Raw genomic sequence first — 20,854 nt, 5'->3', positions numbered from 1 at the left:
CATCTATAGATGGGGTGCTTCTAGTTCCATGGTTTCTCAAAGATTAAAGAAGCTGCATCATTAGTTTCATAAGGACCCTTTCCTGGTAGTCTGGTTGTGATCTCCTTGGGTCTAGCATTTTGACTTTTATTAAAGTGTGTAAATGCTCTCTTATTATTTTATTTTGTGGTGTATTCAGTTTCACCCTGTCCTGGTTAGAGGAGCATTTTGTTTGATGGAGGAAACAGGCAAAAGCAAACAAACAAACAAACACAAAAGCAGCAGCAATATAGTTTACTGTCACTTGGTCATCTTTTCCTGTTACATTATTTTACCAGCCAGGGCACTTGGTTGCGATCAACAGAAATAGACTTAAGTGAACTTAAACCGAAAAGGAATATACATAGGCAGGGAAATTGGTAGCTCAACAGTCAATGGGAATGCTAGAGAAACAGGCTCAGGAAATGGGCAGTGGAGTGACTGGACCACAGCCAAGTTCATGTTCGGGAACATCCCCTAAAGGACACTGCTGTGGCCACCACAGGAGCTGCTCGCACCAGGTACTGGAAGCTGCTGCACTGGCCCTGGAGTGAGTTCTCAGCAGTCCCTTCTTTGAATCATATTCCCTATTAGGAGATCAGGCAGGGGTTCTGATTGGCTGAGCATGTACCCACCCCCTACTGCTGGGGTTCAGGTTAGCAAATTGTCTGGAGTTTTAATTGTCCTGTGTTGGGAGGTGGGAGTTGGGATTCTCCTCTTCCCCAAGATTCACACACTAGTGGATGCTTGAAATATAAGTGGCTGGTGCCAGCCGTTGGTAAATAAGTGCATACTTACTATAACCATCATTCCTGAGCAAATGGAAAGCAAGACAATGAAAACAAACTAAAACATATTTGGTACTTGGACATCTTTTATAAGCCTTGGCTAGCTTGGGAGTATGTGTTTCCTATTTATAATTTCTTTTTGATTTTTTTTTTCATTTTTCTCTTCTTTTACTTCTATTTGTTTTTGTGTTTGTTTTTTTTAAATTTAAATTTGTGAAAGAATGGCCTGCAGTGGGGATGGTGTATTAGAAAGTTTCTGGGCTAGAACCAAAGTGTACTTTGGTCTGACTTTTGACTGTACCACTTAGTAGCTTTGAGCCTTGAATAAGCCATTTAGCCTCTCGGAGACTCAAATTCCTCATCTATAAAATGGAAATAACAGTACCTACTTCGTAAAGTAATTGTAAGAACTAAAGAGAAAATGTTTCAAAGGACTTAGCGTATAGCAGAAGTTCAATAAATGGTAGCTTTACATTACTGTTAGCCGCATTGGGTTCTGAAGATACCGTATTCTTTTCTTCCCTTTTGAGATTGTTAGCAATTTATAAGAAGAATGTAAAGGCTAATTAATTATCTAAAGCCTGAATTTCTTATTGGAGTCAGCTCTGTTTTTAATCTTTCAATTTTTCCATTTTGAAAGCAAATTTAGAGCAAATACAATTTTTATTTTTATTTCTCTGTGATCCCTTTAGTCACACATATATTTCATAGTTATAATCATAGTGCATACATTATTTCTTACATATACTTCTGTAGCATTCTTAAATGCCATGTCATTAAAAAATCAGTGTTATCATTCACCTAATTATTTGCTTCATGAGGGTCATTTGTTGTTTTCCCTCCATTATATATGTGATCATCCTATGTAACTTTATAGCATTTTTTTCTTCTTTTTTTCTTTTTTTAAACAATATTTATTTGGTTGCACCAGGTCTTAGTTGTGGCAGATGGGCTCCTTAGTTGTGGCTTGCAGGCTCCTTAGTTGTGGCACATGGGCTCCTAAATTGTGGCATGTGACACACACATACATACACACACATACACACACATACATACACACATACACATATGTGGGATCTAGTTCCTTGACCAGGGATTGAACCCGGGCCCCCTACATTGGGAGCGCGGAGTCTTAACCCCTGCACTACCAGGGAAGTCCTGCATTTTTCTTCTTTTGCATCATTTCTTTTAAGATGATTCCATGAGGAAGGGAAAACTGGGTCAAGTTGTATGGGCAGTTTTGTAGTTCTTGATATGACATAATTATCACTCTGATTTACATCTATGTCCATATATACCTATCTTAGAGTTTAAGGTACATGGCTGTGCATTGCCTCTTTCACTATTGTAAACTGCAAGATTACATGACCACTTATTCTTGAGATTTCTTTCACTTCCACACCCACCAATATTTCTACCAACAGCGCTTCTTTAATGTAAAGAATGGCACTGTTAATTCCCATAATATTACCTCTTTCCTTGAGACATGACATTATCAGCAAGCTAGTCATGAATTTAAACATTTTTTAGACCAAAAATATGATAACGATGCCCATTATGCATTGAGAACTGCAGCTAGTTTCATTCATTCATTCATTTAATAAATACATGTTTATTAGCTACTAGGTACCAGTTGCTCTGTTGAGTTCTGGGGATAAGATGAATAAGGCATGAATCCTGTCCCCAAAGAGTTCAGTCTATATGAAGGACAGCAAGGAATAAGACAACAAGAATTGGGATATTGTATGTATGCAGAATGTGCAAACAAAACACCGAGAAGGATGGCCTGATTTAATCTTGGAAAATTAGGGAGGGCTTATTGCAGAGGTGACACCCATATCTCACCCTAAAGGACAAGGAGGAGTTAGGGAAGCAGAGAAGGGGATACGAGAGAACTCCAAAGAGAGGAAGTAGAATCTATGAAGGAGAATGGCACCTTTATGGGACCACGTGTAGTTCAGTTTAGGATCTCAGAAGGGAATGATGAGAGATGAGGCTGGCAAGGCAAGCTGGGTCCTGCTGAAGATTGACCCTAAAGAGTATATCCCTAAAAAAACCACTAATTCAAAAAGATATGTGCACCCCAGTGTACATAGCAGCCTTATTTTTAATTGCCAAGATAGGGAAGCAACCTAAGTGTCCATCAACAGATGAATGGATAAAGAAGATAGGGTACCTATATACAATGGAATACCACTCAGCCATTAAAAAAAGAACAAAATTTTGCCATTTGCAGCAACATGGATGGACTTGGAGGGCATTATGCTAAGTGAAATGAGTCAGACAGAGAAAGACAAATACTGTATGATAGCACTTATATGTGGAATCTCAAAAATACAACAAACTTGTGAATATAACCAAAAAGAAGCAGACTCACAGCTATAGAGAACAGACTAATGGTTACCAGTGGGGAGACAGAAGGCGGGAGGGGCAAAAGAGGGGTAGGGGAGTAAGAGGTACAAACTATTAGGTATAAAATAAGCTTCAATGATATATTGTGCAACATGGGGAATACAGCCAATATTTTATAATAACCATAAATGGAGTATAACCTTTAAAAATTGTGAATAATTATATTATATACCTGTAACTTATATAATATTGTACAGCCACTATATGTCAATAAGAAAAGAAAATCCTCAAAAAATAAAAAAAAAATTTTTTTAATTAAAAATAAAGAAAGATTGTCTCTAAAGAGTTTCCATTTTATCCAGACAGTAGGGAAACAAAGTGAAGGGTTTAACCTGGGGGCTGATATGATTAGATTTCCAGTTTTAGAAAGATCGTCGAACTATATATAGTGTGGCCAAGGGCAAGGCCAGTTGCAAAGATATTAGTTAGGAATCTGCTGCAGTAATCCCGGGTAGAAACAATGACAGAGTGAAATCAGAGATCAGTCCTGTTGGGAGAGAAGAGAACAGAATCTGGAGGAGGAAGGTAACGCAGTGGACAGAACGTGATGAGAGCGATGCCCGGCAGGGACCTACCCAGGCATCTCTGACTTAGGCCGCTGGGTCAGTGGTGCTGCACGAGAGAAGCCAAGATGAGGAGCAGTACTTGGGGATGAAGTGGGAGAGGGATGCGTATAGCTTTTGCCATGCTGATTGGAGGTGGGATGGATGAGCAAAGACATCCAGGAGGCAGAATGGATCTTCATCTGGGCTGAAGATGAGATTCTGGGAGCTGTCAGGGTACAGATGATAATGGAAGCTGTGGGGAAATTTCTTTAAAACAGAAGAGCGAGTTCAGGACAGAATCCTGGGGTTGCTGATATTAAGTCAAGGAGAGGGGAAGGGGAATCTATAGGAAATTAAGAAGATCAGAGAGGTGGGAGGGAAATCCAGGAGAATGTGGCATCACAGAGGCCAAGGAAATGGAAGCTTAAGGAGGGAGTGGTCAAAAAAAGTGAAAAGCCATTGAATGTTCAATTAAAAGAACTGAAAAGTACTTTTGGGCTTGACAACAAAGAGGTCAAAGCTGAACTGGGCAAGAGCAGTTTTATTAGAATGGTGTGGGCGGGAATCAGGTAGTGGCACTTTGAGGATTGCATGGAATGGGTGAAACAGAAGTAAGGAGCATGGACAGATGTCCCCCCATCTTGACATTAAGGGAGGAAGGGAGGGGAAGGAAGAATAGTGGCTACAAGAAATGTAATAATAACAAAAAATAATTGAGTTATTAACCATGTCATTCATGTATTCTTCTAAGCACTCTGTATGTATGTTTGTGTGTATGTATGTGTGTGTGTATGTGTGTGTATGTGTGTATGAGTATGTGTGTGTATGTATCTGTGTGTATGTGTGTATATGTGTATGTGTGTGTGTGTCTGTGTACGTGTGTGTGTATGTATGTGTGTGTGTGTGTCTGTGTGTACGTGTGTGTGTATGTGTGTGTGTGTGTCTGTGTGTACGTGTGTGTGTGTGTGTGTGTGTGTGTGTGTGTGTGTGTGTGTATGCTCATTTGATTCTTGCAACAACCTTATAAAGTAGGTGTTATTGTCTTCATTTCACACATGAGAATACTGAGATACAGAAGTTAAAAGGCTTTCCCGTAGGTCACGTAACTTTTAATTACGGGAGCTGGGATTTGAACCTGAGAAGTCCACTCCAGATTTCAGATCTTAATCGTTAGAGAATATTGCCTCTGATATTACCATCTCTAGCAACCCAGAATTTTGTTTAGGGAAGCATGATGTTCTCAGGTGAAAAAATCAGAAGCAAGATGGTATGGTAAGTATGAACCTCATATAGAGAACAAATGTTAATATAGATTTTTTTTTTTTTTTTTTTTGCCTATAAAACCACAGTACAGAGTTTGCCTAAGTGTAGTTAGGACCAAAGTGACCAAAGGATACTATGGGGACATTCCCTATGTGATAAGGATTGATAGGTAGGGTGGGCTCGGTTTAGAGAGACGTTGAGAGACAGCTGAGGTAGTTTAGAATTAATGTTAACAAACAGCGGGGAGCCAGTATGTGTTCCTAAAAAAGGACCAAAGCTATTATTTTTATGAATTCTAATCCTGTAGAAGTAGTCAGATCAGATGGGAGGGGAAAGAGACAGATGTCAATTGTGCTAGGCTGGGAGACAGTTTCATCGGCCCAGGTATAAGGTGCACAGCGTCTGGTTGAGGGTTGTAGTGTGTGCAGAGAGGCAGTTCTGACAGAGTTTGTGAAGAAAGGATGGAGGGATTTGGTGAGTGTTTGAATGAGAGTTGGGCGGGGGGAAGGTGGGGAACAACTCAGTAAGACTCAGTTATTTCACAGAAGCAAAGTAGGAAACCAGTGGGTGGAAAAAAACGAAATTGGGACATGTGGAATGGAAACTGGTATGAGAAGAAATAATCCACCAAACGCATATTTGTTGGGTGCTTTCTCTGACCTGTGATCCAAGCCCTCTCATAAGTACTGAACATGGATTCAGCATGAGTTGAGTTCAGATATGCTGGGTTTCAGGTAATATTGGGGTATCCAAATCAAAATGACTCACAGCAGTTAAAACCACAAGGCTGGAGTCTGGGTAAGAATTTCAGGGACCGAGTTATTAACTTGAGAACAGTAGCCTAAAGATGAAGGTTGGGTCTTGTATGGATTCAAGTAGAGCCTTGAAAAAGAATGTCATTTTTTTCTTGTGTCTCTGTGTGAATTTCCACGTGGTATTGAAGGCGGGTATGCCGAATATTCATTTCAGAGTATATTATCTGCTCCAGATAGGGCGAAAAATAATGTCTTGATCACCTGCCATCAAATATCTCATGGCACTTTTTTAGAGTTAGCACTTAGACCCCAGGGTCATGGCCACAGTCTACTGTAAGTCATTGTTTCTTACTTCTGGGAAATTTTGACAGGTTTCTTAGAGGTCTGGAATTATTTCTGTTCTAAACTGTCTTCTATTATTAGACACTGTTAAGTATCTGAATACTTTTTCATCTTTGCAACGATAAGTGAACACAGGAACAGAAACTCACAGTATTGCTAGAAATGAGCAAAGGCAAGTTTCTATTCATGGTTCTAGGAATTTATTCCTCTTTAGATTTTTAGTGCTTAGCACCCTATTGCCTATGATTTATGGGAGAAAGAGACCAAGGCTGGCCTTTGGTGGTCACTCATGGGGTTTTTATATCTCTCTGGGCTGTTTTCTAGGTCTTAGTGGAAACTATATTGACCTCGCATATTTTGGGGAAAGGGAGAGTGTTTCAGATCTTTTGCAAATAATAGTAGTCTGGGAATATGGACTTGGCTAGTAGAGTTTGATTTATAAATGATGCTCCTGCTAGAACAGTACATTTGACCACGTGGATATACACCCTTGAGCACAATAAATGTATACTCTCTATGTAGACCTGCCTTTGTTATATACTGCCTTTGTTACATATTTGTTTGTGTTTCTGTGCATTTTGCTATACATGCACACACAAGTTATTTATGGCCATCCCAGCATGCAGAGATCCTAGCAGATCCTCAATATATTTGTCATACTGAGTGACTATTAACTTTAGCATCTTTCTGTCTGTTAATGAGACATGGGTACCTTTTCAGAACTATACGGTCTAGTGACCCTTGTAAGGTTATCCTTGTAAGGATTTGTAAGCATCTGACTAGTTTTCAGATGTCTTGCTTCCTTCCCTGTACCTTCCAACGTTGGTAAAGTAACTCTTCAATTTCCTAAGACACTCAATAGTGGAGCTTTGTCCCTGGCACCTTTCCTGCTCTGTCAGAAGAACAGGAGCAGGGAATCTTTTACATTAGTACTTTCTGGCCTCATTGTTTGGATGTATTGCTCATAGGATGTAGGAATTTAGCTAGATAATAATGATATCATCTATGTGGGTAATGTTAATCTATATAATGCTGCAAACAAAATCTGCCCTGTTCCCTGTTCTTAAAAGGTAGAGTTAATTGATTTTGATGGATGTCAAGTTTAGTCATAAGTTGCATTGAACTGTGACTATGAAAGTTAATGTTTTGAACTCCTAGGAAAAAAAAAAGAATAATATTGTTAAAATGCTATCTTCTACAGGAGGGATTTAGATTAGTTTATATATCTTTAAAAGTGCCAATCTCATCTAGAAATATGGAAATTACTTTCAAATACACTAGTAATTTATTTATTTTGAGACTTCAAAAGGCTCAAATCAATGTAGAGCATATTGAAAAAGAGAAACCTGTAATCAGAGTGATTCATATGCATCTAAATTTCTTCTTCAGGAAAAATCTGACCTTATAAATTGAGCTTACAAGATGCAAACACCAATAAAAAGCATGGCCTACTAAGGAAATGATTGTGTGCACTATTTTATGGGAAAAATCTATATAATATATATAAATATATAAATATATTTATATATTTTATAAATAAAACTATGTATTATATAATTTCTTACATTTATATTATATTTATATATAATTGTATATTATAAATATACATAATTTTTCTTTGTGTTCCATCAGAGCTATTTAATAGAAGGGAGAAACACACATTTCTCTTAATATCATAGTGAACAAATTTTCCATTATGTATAGATCACTTTAATATGTTCAGGGAATTTCAGGTATAGGGTCTGTGCCCCTAAAGGGCTGTTGATCTAGTTGAGAAGGATCAAAGAACACCTAAAAGGAAATATAACAATTCTCAAGAGCATAGAAGAGGTCCTGTATAAATAAGCCAGACACTAGTTATCAGAGTTGAGTTCCTAACTAATTAAAGATGACCAGAGTGTTTTAAGAAGTCTTTTAGAAGTGGACTTCCTCCCATTCTTAAAGAAATGTTAATTCTTAGAACTTCAGAAATCAAGAGGAAAGACCTTCCTCAGAAGAGTAACTGTGGCCAGTTATATACAGATGTCACTTAAGTCACAGGTCTAAGTGATTTTCAGGGTATGGTAAGTATCATTCTGGCTCAAATCAAGTTTTGGGAAAGGCAGAATTTGGAGATGAGGATGGAGTTGATAAGGCCCAGATCGTGGAGGGTGTTGCTAGAATTCCAGGCCAAATACGTGCACTGTATCCTGTAGACAGTCGACATCAATTAAGGCTTCTGTGCCTTAAGGGAAGTGATGTGTTTAAGGGAGACGCGTGGATGGAGGGAAGGCGTGGAATCTAGTCAGCACATCACTGTGGATTTTTCAAGGGTCGAACAGTGAGGGTCCACACGAGAGTGATGGCAGTAGGCCTAGAAAGAGATGGACTTGAGAAGCATTTCAGAGGCAGAGTTCACCCCCCTCAGAGCCTGACGGGATTTGGGAATATTATTGGAAGGAGTAATAATCACTTCATCAGAAAAATCAGTGGAGCCATCTACTGCAATTGATTAAGCCTTGTGTGCCATCAATCTCTATTTCTGAACAACAGAGCCAAGATGACTTGGGAGAGTGAAATTTTGTCTTCTGTGGTTGGTGACCTGCCCCCAAATGGCTTGATTAATAATGAGACATTCTGCTTCCTCAAGATGACAATGAGGGAATGGCATTGTTGGGAACTTCAGGTGTTGACTAGAGATGAGAACTATCTGAGGGAAGCCTTTTTTCTAAGGGGCGTGGCTTTATCCTAACATTACCTGGATGTGTGGGTTAAGGTCCTTCTGCATCTCCTTTCCCCTCACCTGGTAACAACACACAAGGCTGCAACCAATGGTATATTTGATTGGATGTATGGAATAATTACTGTATGTGGCCCTCAATATTGTACCTCTTTGTCAAGGCTTTTAAGCACATATCACTAGGATGTATCTTTTAGTACTATATGAGGTAGGCAGGCATAGTTTTCCAATGAAACTTAAAGAAAAGAAAATTATTGAAATTGAATAATAAATTGGATTTTTGCCCAACTGGATAGGGTAGGTCAAGATTAGTGCTTTGAGTGCTTTAGACTAGAATAAGTATGCAAAATTTTATACATAAATCTCACTTATATGCCACTTACAGTGAGTTTCTGCTGTGGATACATATCCAGGGCTGCTTCCAGTCTTATCCATATTCATTGGCTGATGTAAAAGCAAAATAAGATGGGAGTCTTCATTGGAAAACACCCTGCATCTTGACATCTGGTGTCCAAGCTTTATGTCAATACTGATATTTTCTCAAGGAATAGCAGATTTCAGATTGGTGAGCCAAACGTGTTTAAAGATCAGTCCTCTTTTCTGCATCATTCAAAATACTGCTCTGCATTGAACTATTTTCTGAAAATGGAGGATATTTCAGTAGATGTTCCAAATGGTAACTATAGTCACAGATCAAAGGACCATGGATGAGAGGAGATTACTATCTTATAAAAGTGTACATTCTTGTAAATATTTATATTTTTTGTCCTTGAGGTCAAACACTGTCAACATTTTCCTAGGTCACATATAAGTGATTAAACTCCTTATTCACTTTGTGCCAGAGTGTAATGTGAATGAATTAGAATTAGTGAAGGAAGGATTGACTTATATTATTTAAGTAATTACTCCACCCCACCAAAGTACACACTTATTGTCAACAGTAGGCCTCATTAGTTCTTTTTCTTCGTTCGCCATTAGCTTGGTGGTGTGTCCTTGTCCAAACTCTTTGAGAATAAGAACAATTGAATGAATGAATATAAAAGACTGAGTAGGACTTTCTGGAGGCAGCATAGCATTTAAACTGGCAAATTGGCTCTGTGATGGGCTGATCTAAAATGTATTAAATAGTGCTGCTTTCCAATTAGAGCTTTATGTATATTAAGTCATTTCATCCTCAAAATTACACTAAGGATTAGGTGCTATTTTTAACCCATTTTGTAGATGAGAAAATTGGGGAACAAAGATATTAAGTAACTTGTTCAGAATCACATGGGTACATTACAGGGCTGGGATTCAAACCAGAAATTGACTTCCCAGCCCAGGCTTTTAAAGACTATATTCTACCATCTGTTACTATAGAGTGGAGGGTTCCTAATTATACGAAAAAAAAATTCTACATGTATTAAGAGCTTTTTTAATACCAAAAGGGCTTATTCTTTAATTTTTGAAATGTTGGGAAGGACCATGAAATGAAGAAGGTTGTATGCTTTGGATCTTTTTGAGTCAGTGTTATATATTCAAGGTTTCTCTAATTCAAACTGAATGAGCTTTTCAGTTTAAAAACATTTTTAGGTATTTTACTGACTAGATATTGTGAGTTAAATTTGACTCTCCGCTAGCCACATGTATTGGCTCTAATAATCTCTATGGATTATTCAGTTATCAAGTCATTCTGGGTATCTTTTAACTCTTCAACTAAACAAACCACTCTGTGTCGTGAAAGATGTAATTGAATTTTGATATTAAGCTCAAAAAAGATCATTGGGAAGCTGAAGGTGCTTCAGGAGAAGGGCCCAAACACATTGCAAATTATTGTTTGTGGTCTTTTGTCCTCTGTCACCAGTCATGCCTTTCAGAATACAGAACTCCTGCTTGGCGTTAGCTAGACTCTTGCAGGAAAAAGTTAACGTCCTACCTCTAAAGCTCATATAGCTGCCATATAAGGTGCATGAAACTTACTTATTTGGCAGCCAATGGCAGTGAGAGACCTTAATTCCTATTTCTTTGAAGAAGGGAAACAGGAACAATGGTGATCATGGGCTTTTTGATGAATTTGTTACCACCATAGAATGAAGACGGTCCCAAAACGTTCTGATATTTTTTCTTTGTTTATTTAGATAATACTTCAGAATGCATTACTTGACATTTTGTATTTCATATTTTCTATAAATTTCTGATTATAAGAATCTATGATTTCTATAATTGTCTCTCTCTCTCATACACATGAGCATGTGTATACACACACACACAATCAGAACAGTATGATATTAGGAAGTCTTTCACTTTTCTGATTTGATAGTGTTAGACAGTTTGTAAAGGCACTAAACAGGAAAACAAGGAAAATAGCTAAGGACTCATATATGGCATGGCTTATTTATTCCTCATTGGATTTTGTGTTGCTGCATGTCTTGTCAAATGAATTGGCCCCCATGAGCCTCAAATTCTGATAGAGCCTAACGGGTTCTACTGAATGTGTTTGCCAGTAAATCACTCGTCCCAAGGAAACCAAAGTGACCTGTGTCAATGGCACGGCTACTCTCAGCAGACTTGGTTGTTGACCCCAGGCCACCCATCTTCCCTGAGTACCTACATATATCTCTCCTTGAAAATTTCTGTTGGCCTACTGTTTACTCAAGTGCGTTGAATTTACAGTGATCACACTTAACCTTACACATGTAAGGTAAAGAAAGCAAATCCCACTAATTTTTTAGTTTTATGGTCTACACTGGATCGAGGTGCAAAGTGTGAGGGCCCATAGTTTTGAAAATGATTTTCATCAGCTTTCTAAAATGCTGTGAAAAATCAGCTTCATATTTTATATATCAAAATGCTTAAGGACTTGAACTTGCATAAATATTCTAAAAGGTTTTAAATGAAAGTGAGCCACCTATATATATATACATATATGTGTGGGAGTAGTTATATACATATTCTTTACTTACATATATGTAAAATCAGGTGATGTCCATGTGTAAGTGTTTAGCCGAGCAAAATCAGACTTGGTGCTAAAGGAGGCTAAGGTTGCAGACTCAATTCCTATACAGCCTCTTTAGTTAATTCTGTCCTTAATTCATAGATTGAACCCCTGACCCTTGGTCATATTTTGTGTAATATCCCAGCTGGTCCAAAAAGGCAGAGTGAATGAATGAGTGCAACTCACCCCACTATTGGGAAAACAAGCAAATTTATCAGGGTAGATCCATAATGTATCTGTTCTTTTGAGGGCAAGTTTAATTTTACTCTCACATTCAATGTGATTTTGATATTACTATGTAAGTCTTGTTAAAATATGTAAATAGGGCATTTGCTAAACTGTCTTTATTTAGTGCTCTTTTTTAAGTGATCATAAAATTTTAATGACTATTATTACTGATACTCTAATAAGTACTTCAATGAATTTTTTGATGGTTAAATATAATTTGTATGCTACTCCAGAATCTCAATATGGGGATTTTAATATTGAAACATTACTGTAAAATATTCATGCCATCAGCCTTCCATATTGCTATACCAAAGAATAAATGCATGTTGATTTGAACTTAAATCTTTCTGACAGTCAATGGTTTGGGTATCACAGAATCTTGTAATGCATTAGTCATTCAGCTGAGGGAAAAGGACCTGCATTTTCAGAGTACTAATAAATTGATGTTAAAAACCATTTTATTCTAGCCAAGAAGTCTCCTGCTTTATAGTCTAATTTTGGACATAAATGTGGGTTACTTACATAGAGAGATAACCTTAATCTTTCAGTAGCAACAAGTGCCGGGTGAGGTTAAGGCCAAGAGTTGAGCGTTTTTGTTATCAAAATGTTATTGGTCTAAACTTAAGGACCACAATATGTGATCATTGCTGAATGTTCAAATAATTGGGATTCTTTTGAATTCCGCTCTGTGATATTATGTTTGCTCCCATTGTAAGTCTCCTACACCCCAGAAGGTTTTTTTGTTTTGTTGTTGTTGTTTTTAAAGCAGACCAGCAATTAGTAGGAAAAGTTTGCTCTCCTGCACCTGTGATTAGCTTGAGGCCAAACAAAGCAGCTCATGAGATTGCGTTCATGCTATTTATGTAGACATTAGACACAGGAACAGGTTTTTAACAATATGACTGCTTGGGCTTTATGTTTCACAGCATGAAGCATTTTGTTGATGCTTTATCAATAGTGTCACCTATTTATAAGCTTCAGCCACTGTTCTTTTAGTGACATTCTCAAGTGGTCTCCAGTTTGGTCAGCATCAGCCACTCAGATGCACTTGTGTTCTGTTGCTGGAAAAGTTACACGAGAAGATGCGAGCTTTAGCTAAGGAAAGTCTGAGAAATTGTTAGAGGTACGAAAGTTCAGATATAATTAACGTCTTATAGCAAACATTGAAAGCGTTGAAAAGAAACAGATCAGATGAGTTTTATCTTATGAAGATGTCATTTGACAGATACAGAACAGTAGTCTTGCTTGAAAAGATCTCTACATACACTGAGAGTCTTATATTCCATCAAAAGAAGAAAAAGAAAAAAAAAACAAAAAAGCCCTGAGGTGCCAGGAGATCCCTGTGGGGGGAGAGCTGTCTGTGCGTGTATCTCAGGGAATCTTTGGGGGACATTTATCCTCATCTTGGAGGTAGAGGGAAGATTTTAAAGTTCAGAATATTTCTGCCACCTTCCTCTTTCCTCCCCTTGTGCTTACTTCCAGGCAAAGGTGAAAACCTGCTTTATATCCCCTGTGTCTAATAGAGAATCTACATCAAAAGCAGGAAAGTGAGAGAAGAGAGAGGAAAGTGAGGAATAGAGATCAGCTCGTTGCTTTGTGGCAGGTTATAAAATCAGCAAAGGCCTTTGCAGACCCAGGAGCCAGACAGAACTCACAGGAGTAGAAGTAATCTGTTAACAAATGAAGGCCAGTTGACCACCCCAGTGACTGCTGTTTGTCAATCACAATAGGTACAATTCTAACCTATTTGCATTTATAAACAATATGGAGAAAGAGCGAGATGGGATGAAGGGGAAAATAAAAGTCAATCTTTCTAAAATTTTTCACGTGGCATTTTTTGACTTGGGAAGGATTACTGTGAAGAGGACATTTGGCAAACCTGCATTTTCTATTTTTTTTATACCCATTTTCCAACTGGTTCAGAGAAGAACATACTTCTATAAACACTGAAGTATAGGTGATTTACAATATTATGTTAGTTTCATGTGTACACTATGGTGATTTGGTATTTTTACAGATTATACTCCATTAAACATTTTTACAACATAATGGCTATACAGTATATCCTTGTCACTTAACTATTTTATTCACAGTAGTTTGTATCTCTTCATCCCATACCCCTAATTTGCCCCTCCCCCTTCCCTCTCCTCTTTCATAACCACTGGATTATTCTATCTGTGAGTCTGTTTCTGTTTTGCATATACATTCATTTGTATTTTTTTTTAGATCCCACGTATAAGTGACATCATAGTGTTTGTCTTTCTCTGTCTGGCTTATTTCACTAAGCACGATATTAACTACCAACCTGTTGGTAGGCTTTCAGTGATAACAAAAACCCCTCACACCGCAAGTTAGGGTAACTCTGTGGGAGTTACAGTCTAGAAATCTACAGACACACAGTAGTGGAGCCAAACCCCAATACAGTAAGTCCCCTACATATGAATGAGTTCCTTTCCTAGAGCGCGTTCGTAAGTCCAATTTGTTCATAAGTCCAACAAAGTTAGCCTAGGTACCCAACTATCACAATCGGCTGTATAGTACCATACTGTAATAGGTTTGTAATACTTTTCACACAAATAATACATAAAAGACAAACAAACACAAGAAATAAAGAAAACATTTTTAATCTTACAGTACAGTACAGTACCTTGAAAAGTACAATAACACAGTATTGATACAACAGCTGGCATATAGGGGCTGGCATCGAGTGAACAGGCAAGAAGAGTTACTGACTGGAGGAGGGAGAGAAGGTGGGAAATGGTAGAGCTGAAGGATCGTCAACAATAGGAGACGGAGGGCAAGCTGCAGTTTCACTCACGCCATACGTGATTAGACATGCGAATGCATGTTCACATCTTTGAAAGTTCGCAACTTGAAGGTTCGTATGTAGGGGACTTACTGTAGACTTTCTTCTGTGATCATCCACTGCAGCGACCCTCTAGTAACTCCTGACACAGTAGAGCTGCTGGCCATAGATGCTGGATCCCTTTTTGGGGGTGAAATGCCTTTTCCTGGCTGTAGAAAGTAAATTCATGGCTCTTCTTATGTGTTCAGACTGGCTTGAGACCCTGGCTTTAATAGACAAGGTCTGTAGATCTTGAGGCTCATATTCTCCCTTTCCTCATCTGGGTAACAATAGAGTGATGACAGGCATTAAAGCCTAGAGAGGATATAAAGGTCCATCATAATAAGGGTAGATTAGTGTATATCACAATGCCGTGTACCAAAAATGGAGGTGAAGTTTCTGTCTCAGCTCATTACTCTGAAATGCCATAAACTGGGGTCTGCTCTTTAGCCAGCTGGGTTTCTGAAGCCAAGTCATTAACAGGGATTGTAATCAAGCCGGACAGTTACTTTAAAATGTGGGCAAACAAGTCCAGAGGTAAGGAAATAAACCAGGATGAGCAGAATAACTTGAGCCCACCCACTTTGGTAGATCACAGAGTGAGCTACACAGCAGAAAAACATTTTATGCCCGAGAACCTTAAAGTATAACCCTAAAAAAAAGTGCTCAAAGAGTGTAGATATACTTTTATTCTTTGTAAACAAAGTTATTTCAGAGTGATTTCCCTGAAGGTTGGCATTACCCTGCCTAAAGGTTTGTGGTCAACAGAAGTCTTTTGGGAAAAGTCTTTAGCCACTTTGACATAGAAAGTCAACGGCTTTTCCGAAATGTGACAGGCTCGTAAACCCCAAACAGGTCTGAATGGAGTAGAGGGGTGAGAGAATCAATTCTCCCTGTCATTCTAGTAGTTAAAAATATTGGAAACTATCCTCCATCAGTGCCTTGAATCTTTTATTTTCTTCCTTTAAGACTAAGCCACCTATAATAATTCAGCAGATGTTACAATTAAAGCCCACGGAGAGGTCTGTTCATTTATCTGGGCTGTGGGTTCTATCAAACATCCCTCAGTCATTTTCCATAGTCAGTAATTTTTTTTTTTAACCTGGCAATGATGTCAACTTCAGTAAGTTAAGATGCTATGCTCCCTTTGCTGTTTATGCTTCAGTGCCTTATTAAATGCACCAGCTAAACAGAAAATGTGGTATAAATATGTTTCATGAGTCATTTAAGGATTCAGCCAAGAGACATTGCAATTGACTTTTGAGTCCATTTTTAGAACAAACTCTTTCAAGACTCTCCTCAACGGGAATACTTCCCCCTGTACTAGAACTGACAAGGCTGTATGCATTACTTTATTTTGATACTGACATTTAAACAATAAAATAAAGCCATTTAAAACAAATAGTAGTGCTTTAAGTGTCTGGGCTGTCAAGACATCAAATTATATAACTTGGAAAAAATCAGAATTCATTGTTAATGGTATGCACTTAACACAAAGGGTCGCTGGAGTACTCACCAGATACATATTCAGCTACCATGTTGGCGCTAACAGGCTGTATTCCTTTAGATAGAATTGACTATATTCACTTAAATGGACTTGACTCAAGTACAATCACTGTATTCAAATGTCAAAAAAAAAAAAAAAAGAGAGAAAGAGGATGTCACAGAGGGTCACAAATTATGTTGGATTTTGACAGATTGTCGCCCTGCTTTACAAGAGCGGTAACATCTCATTTGTCACCGTTTGATCTGTAAGTGCGGGAATGGGAGCAGAAGGCCCTCCATCTCCGCCACAATTTAATCGCTCTGAGGCCGACAGTGGTGGTGGGAGCCACCTGCCCGTGCACTGCACTGCTGATCTGTTTTAATTTAATCGTCCGTCAGCTGGATGAAAGCATAAATCGTCTCTCTTTGATCTGCAAATGGTGTGTTTTTGTAAAGCAGGGTGTGGAGTCAGGGAGAAAGGACTTCAAATTTAGTGTAGCCTGGACATTGTGGCCCTTTGGAGACACCAGAAGTGATATTTTACTCTACAGGAGTTGCAAACCAAGGAAAGACTCTCTTGGGAAACTTGTGACAGAGCAGGGAAAATAGCAAAAGGAAACCTATTTGGGTTAAGAGGCTAACAATGAAATGAAAGCTTATGAGTGTAATGAGATATCGTTCTTAGAAAACGAAAAACAATTCTCCCATTCATATCTATCATCTTTTTTTTAATTTATTTTTTTATCAAAGTATAGTTGATTTACCATGTCGTGTTAGTTTCGGGCGTATAGCAAAGTGATTCAATTTTACATATATATGTGTGTGTATATATATTCTTTTTCAGATTCTTTTATAGGTTATTACAAAGTATCGAGCGTCATTCCCCATATCTATCATCTTTTAAACAACATTTTGTTGTTGTTAGTGTTGGAACTTTGGCTGCAAGAGAAACAACAGAGGAGAAGGTTAAAGGAGTTTTTTTATATTGCCACTGTGAACGGTCAGCATTATTTTATTTTATTATTTTTATTAAACCACAGTTGATTTACAATATTGTGTTAGTTTCAGGTGTGAATGGGCAGCATTATTAATGCCACCTGAAGTTTTCTGAGGATGATGTGAACAGTAAAAGATGATTTTGTTAAAATTGGGATGTGGAAAGAGGCATGCACTTTTAAATAAAATAAATGACGTGATGATAGAACACAATAAATGTTACATCAAAATAGTTTTTATGAGCCTTTAAGTGGTCTCACAGACAAACATTTTAAGGTGCTTTCCGTGTCATTTCATAGTCTTTTTCCCAGAATCACAAATAATATATTTTTATAAATAAAAAGGAAACACTTTATAGCACTTCTGCCAAAAATAAATTGGGTAATGAAGAATTGTCAAAAACACGTTCAGTGTCTTGTTGTTTTTAAAACAATAACTTCTTACTGCAGAGATCAAAGCAGTAACATGGTTTTATAACCATGAGTATAAACATTTCCACCATTATAAGATGTTACCATTATAATAGTGTTTTTATGACTCCTGTAAACAGAAACTTGGGGACATGCTACACATTTTTATACAAAAATTTTCCAATATTTTTAAAAATTAATAACCAAACTATTTCTAAAGAAGAATCCATTTTGGGGAAAATCCCCAGGGGTAACCCAGAAATTTCCAAAAGACTTCCCCCAGTCCACAGGGAATCACTCCACAAACCAAAGAAAAATTCCCCCTGAAATTCCTTTAGGATCCCATGGAAAGCAGGAACAATTTACAGTTCAATTCGAAAAGCTCCAAATTTCTTCACTGGCAATGGTTCTAATAAAATTACCAGCAGAGGAGAAGGGCCCTGAAGGCCAACTGAGTCATCCTGCTTATTCTGGCCCATGTATTTAGTTGGCTTTCTCCTTCCATAATTCCCATTAATGGCTTTTCTAAGCAGTATTTGCATAGGAAGCATAAAGGTGTCTCTGCCGCGTCCATTTATTAAGTTATTCCACTTTGAGGCTGCAGGCTCAGGGGTAAACATAGCTGAGCTTTTAGGTTCAATAAGTCCCACAAAGCAGTTTTGGAAGAACCTGAATTTTTATAATGGGATTCTGAGGAGTGTCAAGTAAATTGTGGTTGTGACACTAATGTTAGTGTGAGGGAAACGAGAGAGCAGAGTATTATGGATTCTTCCCGCCTTGTAGAGCTAAGCTCTGCTGATGTATTTGGGCCTAGGACAGACTACAGAGAAGAGGGAAGGGAAAGAGGGAAGGAGAAGAAGGAGGTAGAAGAAAGAGGAATGGAGAAAAGAAGATAAAGGGTGTTGTGTTACGTTGTGTATGTATTTTGGGAAGTGATGTAGGGCACCAACAAGTGCCCTTAGGTGCCCTTTACTGTAACTCAAGATGTCTACTCTTCTGCTTCCATTTTACAGCACCTTAGAATTGAATCAGTTCCTCAAAGGCAAGTCCTTCCTACTTTCTTTCTTCCCTTCCTTCCTTCTCCCTTCCTTTCTTTTCAAGCAAGAGTAAATATTCAGAGCATCAAGTATATAGACTACTGTCATCAGACACCTCCTGGCATTCGTCTTTTTCTAACCCCTCCATCTCTTCAGTTACTAAGCCTAGTGGATTCTACCTACAGAAGATCCTTTGACTGCATCTCTTTCTACTCATCCCCCCTTGCCACTGTATTTTTTTATTTTTTATTTTTTTGTCTGAGCCATGGGGCATGAGGGATCTTAGTTCCCTGACCAGGGATCAAACCCCTGCCCCCTGCAATGGAAGCTCAGAGTCTTAACCACTGGACCACCAGGGAAGTCTCCCCTTGCTGCTACTTTAGTATAGATTGTTTTCCTTTATCACCCAGGCTATGAAGTAATCTCCATTGGTCTATGTGTCTACGGTGCCTTCTGTTCCGGACTTTCGCACTGCACAGGATAAAGTCCAAACTCCCTACCAGTTGTCTAAGCGGCCATTCACACTTAGAACCTAGTTGATCTCCCTGGCCTCCTTCAGCTGCGGTATGTTTTAGCCACCCTGCTCTTCTCACGACTGCTGGCACTTAGCAGGCTTTCCATGCCTCTGTGTCTCTGCTTATTCATTCTCTCAACCTGGAGTGCCCTTCTCACCTGTGTCTTTGCCTAGAGAAATTCAACACGTCTCAAAGAAATCACTTCCATTTTGTGAAGACTTCCTGAATCCTCTGGCAGAATTAATTGTTTCTTGCTCTACATTCCCATAGGTTTTTTTTTTTTTTTTTTTACATACCTCTAGTGTAGTACAAAATATATTACAGTGAGTTATTAAAAAGAGTCCCCCAGTGGATTCTGGACCCTTGAAGGCAGGCAATAAGTTTTATTCTTGTCTGACCTCCTCTCTTCCTGCCCCTAAACCCAGCATAGTGTTTGTGACCTGAGTCCATTTTCCATCAGTATTGATGATAAACTCATTGGCAAGGGTTATTCCAGGAAGTTTCTTTGGAGGCTTAACTTGAATTGTGTGCGTGTGTGTGTGTGTGTGTGTGTGTGTTTATAGGTGCATTATATTTGTTAGTAGGCTTAATATTTATATATACTCATGAGATTTTATCTCTAGTGACTAGGCTAGGCTCTTTATACCAGTTGAATTGATCCTTCAGGCTAGTCTAAGAGAATCTGGCGATTGATTTCTGTGACAAGGAAACACAAGGAAGAGAGAGACAGAGAGAAAGAAGACCCTACCATTTATATTAAGGACCTACTGTGTGCCAAACTTGGTCCTAGATGCTTTTTATAATCTTAGTTATATCCCTCAGAGGCAGTAAAACAGCTAGATCCCAGTTCTACCACTTTTGTTTGAGAAAACCTGGGCATTTACTTAGCCACTATGTGCTCTGTTGCCTTTGCTTTTTTCCTCATAGGATTGGTGTAAGGAATAAGTTAGTAAATGTAAAGATCTTAAGACAATGCTTTGCACCTGATAAGTACTCAGTACTATAAACAGATTATGTGTGTGTGTGTGTGTGTGTGTGTGTGTGTGTGTGTGTGTATTTCAGCAGCACTTACTATCCTCATATCCTTAGAGATAGAGTGTTTGGGTATCCTGCCCAAAGTCACATAGATAGTAAGTGGCAGAGCTGAACATGGGGTGGTGGGAACCAAATTCACCGCTTTAGGCACTTACAGCACACCTCTGTCTCCAGCATTCATGTTTAGAGCCTGTCCTAATCATTAGTAAGGAGATGCAGAAGAAAAACAAATTAACATGGTCTTATCATGCTGTAGCTAAATCAAATGAAGAAAAAAAAAATACTCCTCTAAATATCCTTTAAATGCCTTCAAGGCCCCATAAGCTACATTGACTTAACTTACTACAGAGATGGGTAAATTAAGCAAGGATAAAGTTGGTTGATGGGGATCTGTAAGCCTGTAGTTTTCTAAACTCAATGGTGAATCCTGCCAACAACTGGAATTCTGGTTTGGGAGACGGCAGCATCTTTAGGATCATTTTGGAAC

General features: G+C 38.3%; 1 protein-coding gene and 1 long non-coding RNA gene across 13 annotated transcripts in view; one reads left to right on the top strand and one right to left on the bottom strand.

The window, feature by feature from the left end:
* Nucleotides 1-20,854, top strand: part of ESRRG (estrogen related receptor gamma) — a 636,910-nt gene that overhangs the window by 512,890 nt on the left and 103,166 nt on the right. The gene's annotated exons all lie outside the window — the stretch shown is intronic.
* LOC309630527 overlaps nt 1-20,854 on the bottom strand; it is a 29,701-nt gene that overhangs the window by 7,471 nt on the left and 1,376 nt on the right. Inside the window, exon 2 of the long non-coding RNA XR_014245735.1 lies at nt 1-20,854. This exon is cut by the window's left edge and continues 7,471 nt beyond it. This is a non-coding gene — a long non-coding RNA (uncharacterized lncRNA).

This window comes from Balaenoptera borealis (assembly GCF_965194805.1).
Source record: "Balaenoptera borealis genome assembly, chromosome: 1".
NCBI classification, from domain to species: Eukaryota; Metazoa; Chordata; class Mammalia; order Artiodactyla; family Balaenopteridae; genus Balaenoptera; species Balaenoptera borealis.
Note: the sequence above shows the minus strand (reverse complement) of the source record. Positions and strands in the feature narration are given on the sequence as shown.